The 12,259-nt window shown below is 38.8% G+C and overlaps 1 pseudogene across 1 annotated transcript; it reads right to left on the reverse strand.

Annotated features, from left to right (window-relative positions):
• Window positions 1–10,059: 10,059 nt before the first annotated feature.
• On the reverse strand, window positions 10,060–11,045 carry LOC308653673 (small ribosomal subunit protein uS2-like; annotated as a pseudogene). The gene has a single exon. The product of its transcript is annotated as a small ribosomal subunit protein uS2-like (transcript).
• Between the last annotated feature and the right edge of the window lie 1,214 nt (window positions 11,046–12,259).

Genomic DNA, 12,259 nt, shown 5'->3' on the forward strand with positions numbered 1-12,259 from the left:
AGATGATCATGTAGTTTTTAAAAACATTCTATTAATGTGCGATATTACATTGATTTTCATATATTGACCCATCCTTTAATTTCAGGAATAAATCCCAATTAGCCATGTTGTAGAATATTTTTAATATGCTGTTGAATTTTATTAAGATTTTATTAAGATTTTTTGTTACTTTTATTTTTTGCATTAGGATCTACAAGAGAGGTGGTCTATAGTTGGTAATGCTGGAGTCATAATGAATTAGAAAGTGTTCCCTTTTCTTTTAGGTTTTTATCAAAAATCATGAAAAAGATTGGTGTTGATCCTTGAAGTGTGTGTTGTAATTTACCTGGGAAGCCATCAGATCTAGAGTTTTTCTTTATTGGGAGATTTTTTTTAATTACAGATTTAATTTTTTAAAAATCTGAATGGATCTATAATTATTTCTTTGTCTTTCACTCTTGAGTTTGTTTTTCTAGGAATTTGTCCACTATACCTAGGTTATCCAGTTTGTTGTCATGCAATTTCTCACAGTACTCTTCTTTTCATTTGGTGGGATTGGTAGTAATGTTCCTACTTCTGCTTCCAAATTTTAGTAATTTGAATCATCTCTATTTTTTTTCCCTTGGTTCATCTAGCTAAATTTTTGCCAATTTTGTTGATTGTTTCTAAGAACCAACTTTTTGTTGATTTTTTTTCTTTAAAGTCTTGAACAAAAGAACAAACTGGAAGTATTCTACCAGATTTCAAAATATTCTACAAAGCTATTTGAATCAAAACAGCAGGATACTGGCACAATTGCACACAAACCAGTGGAACAGAAGTTAGTGCCCTGAATCAACCCTATACATGTATAGCCAAATAACTATCAATAAAGGCACAGAACAGACACATTAAAGAAAGGACAGCTATTCAATACACAGTGCTGGAAATAGGATAGTCACATGCAGAAGACTGAAACTAGTCACCTAGGACTCACCAGTTAGAAAGATAAATACAAAATGGGTGAAAGACTGAAATAGATGACCTGAAACAAACTACAAGAAGAAAAAATGGGAGAAGTGGACACGGAAATGGGAAGGATGTTTTGGACAGGACTTTAAAAGCAAAGGGGAACAAAACAAGTAGAAAATGAAATCTCATCAAACTAAAAAGCCCTGTGCAGCCCAGGAAACAATCAGAGTGAAGAGACGCCTAATATATGGGAGAAAATATTTTTGGACTATGCCTCTGACAACGGTTGGCATCCACAGTGTACAGGAACTTGAACTCGATAGCAAAAACGAAACTAAAATTGACCATCTTAAAATCAGGTCAAACTAGACATTTTTCAGGACAAGATGCATAAATAGCCACCAAGTAGTTGAAAAATTACCTAACATCACTAATCGTCAGGGAAATACAAATTGAAACCACAATAAGATATCACCTAACTTCAGTAAGGCTGAATGGACACTACCAAAGACAAGTGCTGGCAAGTGTAGAGATAAATAGGAACCCTTTGGTAGAAATGTAAATTAATACAGGTATTGAAAATGATGTGTAAGTTCTTCAGACAATTAAAAGTACAACTGCTACATGATTCAGCAATACCACTACTGGGTATATAGCCAAAGGAAATGAAATTGGTATATCAAAGGGACATCTGCAGTACCCTTCACTGTAGCACTATTCTCAAATGCCAGGATAGAACTCAAATGTCCATTAGTTGACGAATGGATAAATAAAATGCACTGCATATACATAATAGAATAGCATTCTACCATAAAAAAATGACATCCTGTCATACAACAACATATGTAGAACTAGAGATCATTATAAGTGAAATAAACCAGGCACAGAAAGATGAGGATTGCATGATCTCATTTGGAATCTAAAGTTGACCTCATCGAAGTTGAGAATGTTGATTACCAGAGGCTGGAGAATGGAAGGGATGCAGAGAGGTTGACCAATGGATATACATATAGTTAGGCAGTCGTAGGAATTTCTGGAGTGTTAGTCATTATCTATAGTCATTCTACTGTGCATTATATACTGCATAACTCAAAGCTAGAAGAAATGATATTTCTTCATGGTGAAAATCATTATTCAATATCAATGATGAGGATGTTCAACCTGACTTAAACATTACGCAGCCACACACATCAGATGCTACCCTACTATTCTACATAATTTTATGTTAAAATAAAATTTTATGATATTTATCATACAACACGTTATTCAAGTTTTTTATTGGTATATTGTAATTATACACAACAGTGGGATCTATGATGCTATATTCATCCATGCACATAACGTAACTTGGTCAGTCTCACTCCCCAGCACCTTCCCTTTCCTTCCCCTCCTCTGTCCCTCATTCACTTGCTCTACTTTTCTTCCATTTTAATTGGTGCCTTATAATTCCATGGCTGTGGGATTCGTTGTGATGTGTTCATACATGGATGTAGCACAGTTGTAGATTTGATTCCATATGACTCCCCTCCATCCTCCCAGCATGTTATTTTACATATAGTTCCTATAGAGGAACAAATTAACATACCCATCATTCTGCTTAGTTACCTATTTCTTATGGCCAGAGCAGTTTGAACTTAACTCACTTAGACAAAACTTCTGTGATATACTATTAACTATAAACCCAATGTTGGGTGTTAGTCTCTCAATGTACTCATCCTATGTATTTATTTGCATCTTTTCATCTGCTTATCATTTCCTTTGCTCTACTCTGACTCTACTAACTATTGTTTTATTTTCTAATTCCGTATATTTGACTTTCTTTTTAAAAGATTGCACATATATGTGAGATCATGCAACATTTTTCTCTGTATCTGGTTTATTTTACTTAGCATAGTGTCCTCTAAGCCTACCCATGTCGTGGCCAATTGCAAGATCTTCTAGAACAACAAATAATATTTCAATGTGTCTGTATACTACAGTTTCTTTGTGCAGTCATCCATTGGTGGACAGCATAGGTTGTATCCATATTCTGGCTACTGAGTATAGTGCTGCAACACTGAACATAGGTGTGCAAATATCTATAAGGTGGTGATTTTGTTTTCTTTTGGTATATAAACTAAAAAAAAAAAAGGAATTATTGGTCCATATGGTAGTTTTCTTTTTGGCTTTTGAATTCTACAGTTGGTATGTTGGTCAGTTTTCCATCACTGTGACAGAATGCCAGAAGAAGAAAGGGTTGTTTTGGTTCATAGTCTTGAAGGTTTCCACCCATAGTTGATTGGCCCATCACTTTTTGGCCTGTGGCACAAGTGGCAGAGTATTGATCTCTTTTGAGGGCATGACCCAGTGACCTTTCTTCACTAGGCCCCACCTCTTAAAGAGTTTACCCTCCTCCACAGCACCTCCTTGAGGCCACTGTTTAATACATAGGCCTTTGGGGACATTCTAGATCCAAGCAGCACTTCAGTATTAATTCCTTATCAGATGTTTGGTTTCTAAATATATTTCCTTATTCAGTAGTTTGCTTTTTCATTCTGTTGATGGTTTTCTTTGCTTTGTGAAAGCTTTTTAGTTTGCCTCAGTCCCATTATTTTTGCTTTTGTATTCTGAGTTTTTAGTGTGAGATCTAAAAAATCCTTGCCCAAGGCTAACATCAAAGAGCTTTTCCTCTAAGTTTCCTTCTAAGAGTTTTATGGCTTTAGGACTTATACCCATTTTGAGTTGATTGAACTCTTACCTTACACCCTAAAACAATTTCATTGTCTCAGCCTCCCTAGCCTCTGGGATTACAGGTGGGCACCACTGCGCCCAGCTTTCCATTTCTTCTTGATTCAACCTTTATATGTTGTATTCTTAGAGATGTATCCATTTACTCTAGGTTATCAAATGTGTTGACATGTATAACTGAAAATTGTTCCTTATGATCTCTTTTCTCAGATATCTGTTGTGATGTTATTTCCAGTTTTATGTTTTTTACTTAGTCAAGCTAAGGATTTGTGATTTTTTTTAAGTCAATTTATTTTATTTTCATGATTTTTCTATTCTATATTTCATTTATGTTTTGGTTTATTGTTTTTTTCCCTTATAGATTTTCTGTCTAGTTGATCTTTCTATTGTTGAAGTGGAATACTGAAGTCCCTACTATTATTATTTGCTGCATAGGTATCCCTTTATGACCATTAATGTTTACTTTATGTAGGTACTTCAATATAGAGTGCATATATATTTATAGTTGTGATGTTCTTGTGATAGATTGAGTCCTATATCAATAAGTGAAGACCTTTTAAGTATAGCTACCCTGGCACTGTCTGGTCGTCATTTGTATGTAGTATCTTCTTTCATCTCTTCATATCAGCCTATGTTTGTCTTAAGGCTAAAGTGGGTCTCTGGTAGGCAGCATGCAGTTGGATGATGTTTTTAAAATCTAGTCTGTCTTTAGATTATAGAATTTAATCCATTTACATTTTTTCTCTTGCTTCACTTTTATTGGTTATACATAATGATGGAATTATTATAAAGCTATTATAATTATAAAGCTATTCTGTCTTTTGATTATAGAATTTAATCCATTTACATTTTTTTCTCTTGCCTCACTTTTATTGGTTGTACATAATGATGGAATTATTTGTTACATATTCATGTATGCACATGATATAACAATGTATTTTGTTCAATATCATTTCCCAGCACATTCTTTCTCCCTGTCCTCCTCCCTCCCCCAGTCCCTTCCTTTACTGATTTCTCTTTGATTTTCATGAGATTTCCCCCCACCTTTTCCTTTTTACATCCCTTGTTTCCACATATGAGAGAATACATAAGACCCTTGACCACCTGAGTTTGGTTTGTTTCACTTAACATAATGGTTGATAGTTCTATTCATTTTTTTCTGCAAATGACATAATTTCATTTTTCTTTTTGTCTAAATAAAACTCCATTGTGTGTATATATATACCACATTTTCCTTATTCATTCATCCGTTGATGGACACCTGTTGAGAGCCACAGCCGAAGGGGCCCCAGCAAACTTTCAAACTGCCAAATATGGTTAGGTATCAATCCTCTAGGATTGACTCCAAGATTAACTTGTGGTAAAAAGGTCACACAATTTTGACATTGTTTTATTATTTGTCTAGCTTGTTCCTTAGTTATTTTAAAACACTTTTGTAAAGTATTAGCATTGACATGGAACTTTTTATGAAAATTTGTAGCTTCTAGTGTAGAGAAAATATGTATGTCAAGTGTAGTTTTATCTGCTAAATCATTGCCCAAACTAAGGGCTCCAGGCAATCCTGTATGTGCCCTGATATGTCCTATAAAGAACGGATCTTTTCTGTCCCAGATTAGACTTTGTATAGTGGAAAGCAAAGAGAAAACGGTAGAAGAAGGGGAAATCCTACCAGCATCTTCAAGGGATACTATAGCATTAACTATATACTGACTATCGGAAAATAAATTAAATACAGAATCTTTAAACATCACAAAAGCTTGTAATACTGCATTAAGCTCTACCTTTTGAGCTGATTGTTTGGGTACTAAAAATGTAAAAGTTTGATCAGGTGTAACTATTGCTGCTGTACCATTATTTGACCCATCAGTGAATATATTTGGAGCATTCATGATAGGTGTTTTTCTTGTCATTTTTGGAAAAATTACAGGATGTGATGACCAAAAAGACAATAAAGGATTAGATGGTAAGTGGTTATCAAATGAAACATTAGATTTGCACATGATTATTGCCTAAGTATTTAAATCATTAGCTAATTCATCAATTTGATTCATAGTATGTGGAGTAATAATTTTATTGGGAGAAATTCCAAACACTCCCTTTGCTGTTTTTATTCCTTTGAGTATTAATTGTCCTACAGCCTCAGGATACCTAGTAAGAATAGTGTTAGGAGAATAAGATAAATGTATCCATAATAATGGACCTTCTTGCCAAAATATTCCTGTAGGAATATTTTTTGTTGGTAGTACAATAAATAATAAAGGCAAACTTGCATCAATTCTATCCAAATGCATATTTTCCATATATGTTTCAATGATTTTTAATGCCTTTCTTGCTTCAGGCATTAACATTCGGGGTGAATTTGGATCTGATGGACCTTTTAGGATATCAAATAAAGGTCCCAACTCTCCTGTTGGTATACCTAGATAAGGCCTTATCCAATTTATGTCTCCTAATAACTTTTGAAAGTCGTTAAGTGATTTGAGTTGATCTACTCGTATTTGAATTTTTGGTGGACGGACCATGGTTGAAGATAATAGAACTCCTAAATAATTAATTGGAAAATTTAATTGTACTTTATCTGTTGCTATCTCTAGATTATAATTTTTTAATAAGTTTGTAAGTGTGGCATAACATTCTAGCAATATGTTTTTAGCTTTGTGTGCTAATAATACATCATCCATATAGTGAAATATTTGTAGTTCAGGATTTTGATTTCTAAGTGGCTGGATTACTTTGTTAACATAAATTTGACACATAGTTGGACTGTTAGCCATCCCTTGAGGGAGTACTTTCCATTCATATCTCTGATCAGGACCTTCATGATTCAGTGCAGGGATAGTAAATGCAAAACGTGGACTATCCTCAGGATGAATTGGAATTGGAAAAAAACCAATCTTTAATATCTATAACTAAAACATACCAAGTTTTTGGCAAAGCAGACAATTGAGGAATCCCCAATTGAGCAGGTCCCATAATAACCATCTCATTATTAATGGCTCTTAAATCTTGCAATAATCTCCATTTACCAGATTTCTTTTTGATGACAAAAATGGGAGTATTATGGGGAGATACAGAAGGTTGTATACGTCCTTCTGCTAATTGTTGTTTGACCAGATCATGGGCTGCTTGTATCTTTTCTTTAGTCAGGGGCCACTGAGGAACCCATACTGGTCTTTCTGATTTCCAAGTAATTTTTACTGTCTCAGTGGCCCTTTCTGAAAATCCAACCCATGTCTGTCTGTTCCTTGATCTATTTGTATTGGTGCTGCTATACCTTGATCTTGTTTTTCTAATCTTTTTCCTTTCCTAAAACCTTGTCTAGCCAAAATAGTCGGTGCATTTTGGTTGATGTTATCTGTTAATGTCAAACCTAATTGATCTAGGACATCTCGTCCCCATAAATTTACGGGAAGATGATCCAATACATATGGCTGTATAGTTCCTTCACATCCTTCAGGATCCTTCCAATCTAATACCATTGCGCTTCTATCAGGATTAGTCCCCACTCCTAGGCCTCGAAGCGTTTGAGTGGCTTGTTGTAATGGCCAATGTTTTGGCCATTCTTGACGAGAGATGATGCTAAGGTCTGCACCTGTATCCAGTAGCCCATTAAATTCATGTCCTTGAATATTTAGTTTTAGCATGGGGCGAGAATCTAAATTTAAAGAAAGCATAGCCCAATCTACACCTGTGGAGCCTAATCCCTTGGAACCTCTTTCTACAGTACAACTGGAAAATTTATCATGTAGGCTGGGTATTATTAGTAACTGTGCTATTCTATCTCCTGGTGAAATTTCTGATATACCCTTTGGAGAACTGGCTATAATTTTTATTTCACCTTCATAATCGGGATCAATTACCCCAGGACTTATCATAAGTCCTTTTGGAGTAGAAGAGCTGTGTCCCAATAATAAGCCTACTGTTCCTTTGGGAAGAGGTCCTTTTACCCCTGTGGGAATGATTTGAACTCCCATCTCTAGAGTTAGTACTGATCTGGTGGAGGCGCAGATGTCCAACCCTGCGCTCCCTCTGGTTTGTCTGATGAGGGATCTGATGGACAATGTGTCCTGGGCACTACCCTGATGGGGTTGCTGGGTTCCTCCAGTGCTCCGTATATTTGTGGTTTGGGGCCCCGGAGCATTGGGCCCCCCTGTCCATTTTTTGGCAACGGAGCCAAAATGGAACTATCTGTTGGTGCAGCGACTTGTGGTAGTGTTGGGGTATTTTTGCTGATGATGTCATCGGTGGTACAATTTTTCCAAAAGGAGCCGTCAATTGGCTTGGTGTATCTTCCTCCCCTCTGCTTGTCATGATCGTTCAGCTAAAATTTGAGGGCCAACAGAGGTGAGGCAAAGAACCTCCCCCCCCCCCCGCTGGTACAAAGACCTCTCCACAGGTGTGGCTGTATACTGGACCGGTAGTCAGTAACGGGTAAGATCCAATTGCAATGGTACCAACCTAAGACAGGAGGCTGACGCCTTGAGGTCAGCTCATCCGATAACGGGTAAGGACCATATGTACTATTGGACAACCTAAGGCAGGCACAGTCCCTAAGCCACATGCTTGTTGTTTAAACAGAGAGGGGGAGATGTTGAGAGCCACAGCCGAAGGGGCCCCAGCAAACTTTCAGACTGCCAACTGATGATTGGCTCACAGCGGCCCTAGCAACATCTAGCTGATTAACTTTTGCACCTGGCAACACAATTGGACCTTACCTCCGCTCAGTAAGAAAGGTGCAGCTCCAGGAGTGGGCGTCAACGATGGGGTTAAATTACACCCACTTGTTTGTTACCCTTCTCTCTTCCCTTTTGGATAGACTGTCCCATGGATTAGCTCCCTCCATTAATAAAACCTGGGTTTGAGGTGTGCTCCTTCTCTTTCTTCCCTGCCTTGCCCCCCTTGTGGGAGCTGTGGCTGAAGAGTGGTCACTGAACCCAAATAAAAAGGTAATTTCTGTGTCCGCCGCTTTATTTAGTCGACCCAGATTCACTTGGAGTGACCCTGATTGACTTAGTCACGTGAAGCCACAAGTGGGGTGTTGAAGTTCTGTACAATTATTGTATTAGGGCTTATTTCCTCCCTTTAGGTCTAATACTGTTTTATAAAATTTCTCCAACATTTGGTGTGTATAGATCTATATCATTTTATCTTCTTGCTGAATTGATACTTTGATCATTATATGCTGATCTTCTTTGTTTTTGTAGTTTTTGAGTTAAAGTCTCTTTGTCAGACAGGTACTCTTGCTTGCTTTAGGTTTCCATTTGTATGGGAAACCACTTCTCATCCATTCACTCTTCTGACTCTGTGTATGTTTACTGGTGAGTTGTGGTTCCTGTAGACAGCTTATTGTTGGTTTCTATTTGTCCACTCGGCCAGTCTGTATCTTAATTGGGGAAAGTCAGTCTGTTTACATTTAAGGTTATTATTGACAGGTACCCTCTCTTGTTCATCTTTGTGGTTTGATGTTTTATTATATCAACCATTATGACTCTTTTCTATTTTTCTTTTGTATGTCTGTTCTTCTAGTAGGATTTATACTTTCATGCTGATATGTCTTTCTTTCACTTCTGGATGTGGGACCTCCTTACATGTCTTTTGTATGCTGATCTGCTGTTGTGAATTACCTTAGTAATTTTTGCTTGTCTTGTAAGGACTTTATTTCTTTCTGAAAGATTGCTCTTATGGATATAGTATCTCATTTGGTAGTCATTTTAAAATGTTTCAGGACTTGGAATGTATTATTCCATTCTTTCTTGGCCTGTAGAGTTTTTTTGAGAAATCTGCTTGATGTCTTAAGAATACCCTTTTTAATGTGACATGACACTTGCCTCTTACAGATTTTGGAATTCTTTGTTTTGTACTTTTAATAACTTAATGTGCTGTGGTGAAGATCTTTTACAGTCAGTATATTTGGCATCCTCTAAGTCACCTGTATATGAGTGTCCATACCTGAAGATTAGGAAAATTTTCTACTATTAGGTTTTTCATAGCCTAAACCTTTCCCTCATCTTCAGGTATTTCAAAAACATGGATCTTCATTTATTTAATGGTATCCCACAGTCTTGAATATTCTTTTCTTTCTTTTTTAAAAACTAGCGAGGATATTTTAAAAGACCTGTGTCAAGTTCTGATACTCTTTTGTCTGCCTGATCTAGCCTATTTTTGAGGCTTTCAACTGTATTTTTCTTTTCTTTATGGTACCGAGGATCGGCCCCAGGAGCTCTCCACCACTGAACTGCATCCCCAGCCCTTTTTATTTTATTTTGAGGTGGAGTCTCACTAAGGCTGTCTTCAAACTTGTGATCCTCTTACCTGAATCTCCCAAGTTGCTGACATTATAGATGTGTACCACCATGCCTGGCTCATCTGTATTTTTTTTTTTTTTTAGAAATTGGTGTTTATTTTCTGTAAATTGGTGCTTATTCTCCTTATTTCCACCTTGCTTATTAATGTGTGACTGCAGAACAACTCAAGACCACTCAGTGGTTGTTCCTACCCACTCAGTGGCCTGAGCAGTGGGAGCTGCAGACCAGTCTTCATTGGCTGGCTGGGCACTCCAGTCTTCAGTAGGGAACTGCTGGATAGGCACAGAGGGCACCTGCACACCTTCAGACTCATCTGCAACCTCAGGTTGAGTAGCAGTGAACTCAGGAGCTGGAGCAGTCCATTCACCCTGAAATTCCTCCTTGGTCACAGCCTTTTCAGCAGCAGCCTGCTCTTTTCAATCTCTTCAGAATCTCTGTAGAAGTACAGATCGGGCATAACCTCCCATGGGTGCTCACAGGAAATGGTGCCACGCATGTGCAGAACTTCTCAGGCCAGCATCCATCACATAAGACCCACAGAATGAGCTCCCTTGTTGTTGCATGGAATGGCAATGTCCACATAGCGCAGAGGAGAGTCTGTGTTACACAAAGCAATGGTAGGCAGATTGACATAGGATGCTTCTGTAAGAGGCTGGTGGTCAGCCCTGGGATCAGTAACCACCAGAAGACGTGGCTCCCGGAAAGCTGCCTGGATCTGGTTAGTGAAGGTTCCAGGAGTGAAGCGGCCAGCAATAGGGGTGGCTCCAGTGGCAGCAGCAAACTTCAGCACAGCCCGCTGGCCAGTATTCCTAGAGGATATGACACTGACGTCAGCAGGGTTTTCAATGGCAACAATGGCATGAGCTGCCAGCAGAAGCTTCTGCCAGGTCCTCTTCAGATTTATGATGTAGATGCCATCGTTTTTCCTTTTGTAGATATACTGTTCCATCTGGAAATCAAGGTTAGTGCCACCTAAGTGGGTTCCTGCTGCAAGGAGTTTGAGGACATCCTCCTCCTTCATTTGCAGGACATCAAGGGCTCCAGACATTGTGACAGTTTCCCTTTAAAGTTACGACAGGAATCGAGAACAACGCCCTATGGACCCCTCCCTGGGTAGCGCGGAAAGGTCATCTGTATTTTTTTATTGACTTATTAAGCTCTTCATTTTTAAGATTTCTGTTTGGTTCTTTTGAAAAATCTGTCTCCTTACAGAATTTCTCATTCCCATCTTGCATTGTCTTCCCAAGTTCATGTATTTTGTGTTTCTGCATTGGATAGGCCTGTCTGGATCGGGTAACTCTACCACTTTAACAGGTCAACCTTCTTAGTGAGCTGCTTTCCCCTGAAGATATGACTTGGGGTATTGGTTTGTTATGCAATGTTGGCTTTATTTCCAGCCAGACACCGTAATATAGTCTACTTACAGCTTCTTTGACTGTAATTAATAACTTTTGTCATAATATGTACCATGGATCCATCAGTCTCTGGAGGACACACAAGAGTGGAATGGTATAGCGGTTCAGACAGGTATGCTACATAAAGCACTAGGTATAGATACTCTCTGTGAGAGTACCTCTATAGTAGGAGTGGTGGCTCCTATTGGGTGATTGGAATCTCTTCAGTTACTGTTGGTGCTATCTCTGCTGCTAGCAAGGGCTTTCTGCACTGGTAACTTTAGCAGTGGTAAGGGCCCTGATGCACTTTTCCTCTGACTAGTCAGTAGTGCAGATCCAAATGCTGCTTGAGAAGAGGTGGTGATGGGAACCTTGGCATCCCCTCTGTGGTTCTCACGCTCGGTCCCGACAGCAGTGCTGTGTCAGACAAGGTGCAGGGCAAGCATTCAGTGCAGACTGTTTAGAGAGGGTGGCAGTAGGAACCTTGGTTCTCCTCCTTGCCTGTGGCAGCATACACACAAAAACAGGGCTGCCACAGGTGTCAGGCAATGATCCTCTGGGTCCTCTTTGGCCATGCATGTCCAGGGGGTGGGAAACAGCTGGAACCGAGAAGTTGCTCCAAACCTCCTCAGCATGCATCTGTAGGCAAGGCAGCACAGATGTTTTCACCTCCCTTTACTGTTGGTAAGCACAGTGCCTTTGAGGGAAGTGGTAGGAATTGTGTGAATGTCCCCTGTGAGTTCTGGCACTGGTATGAGTCCACAGGTGGCTGGCCTTGCCTTTGGTCTCAGAAGACGTGTTCCCGAATTTCCTGGTTCTGGGGCAGCACTCTTGTTTTTCCCCCACATTGCAGCACCCATCCCCTCTAGCCCCCCCTAGTGCACCACTACAGTGGGCTTAACT

The sequence above is a fragment of the Spermophilus citellus genome (genome assembly GCF_964194105.1).
Source record: "Spermophilus citellus genome assembly, chromosome: 1".
In the NCBI taxonomy this organism is placed as follows: Eukaryota; Metazoa; Chordata; class Mammalia; order Rodentia; family Sciuridae; genus Spermophilus; species Spermophilus citellus.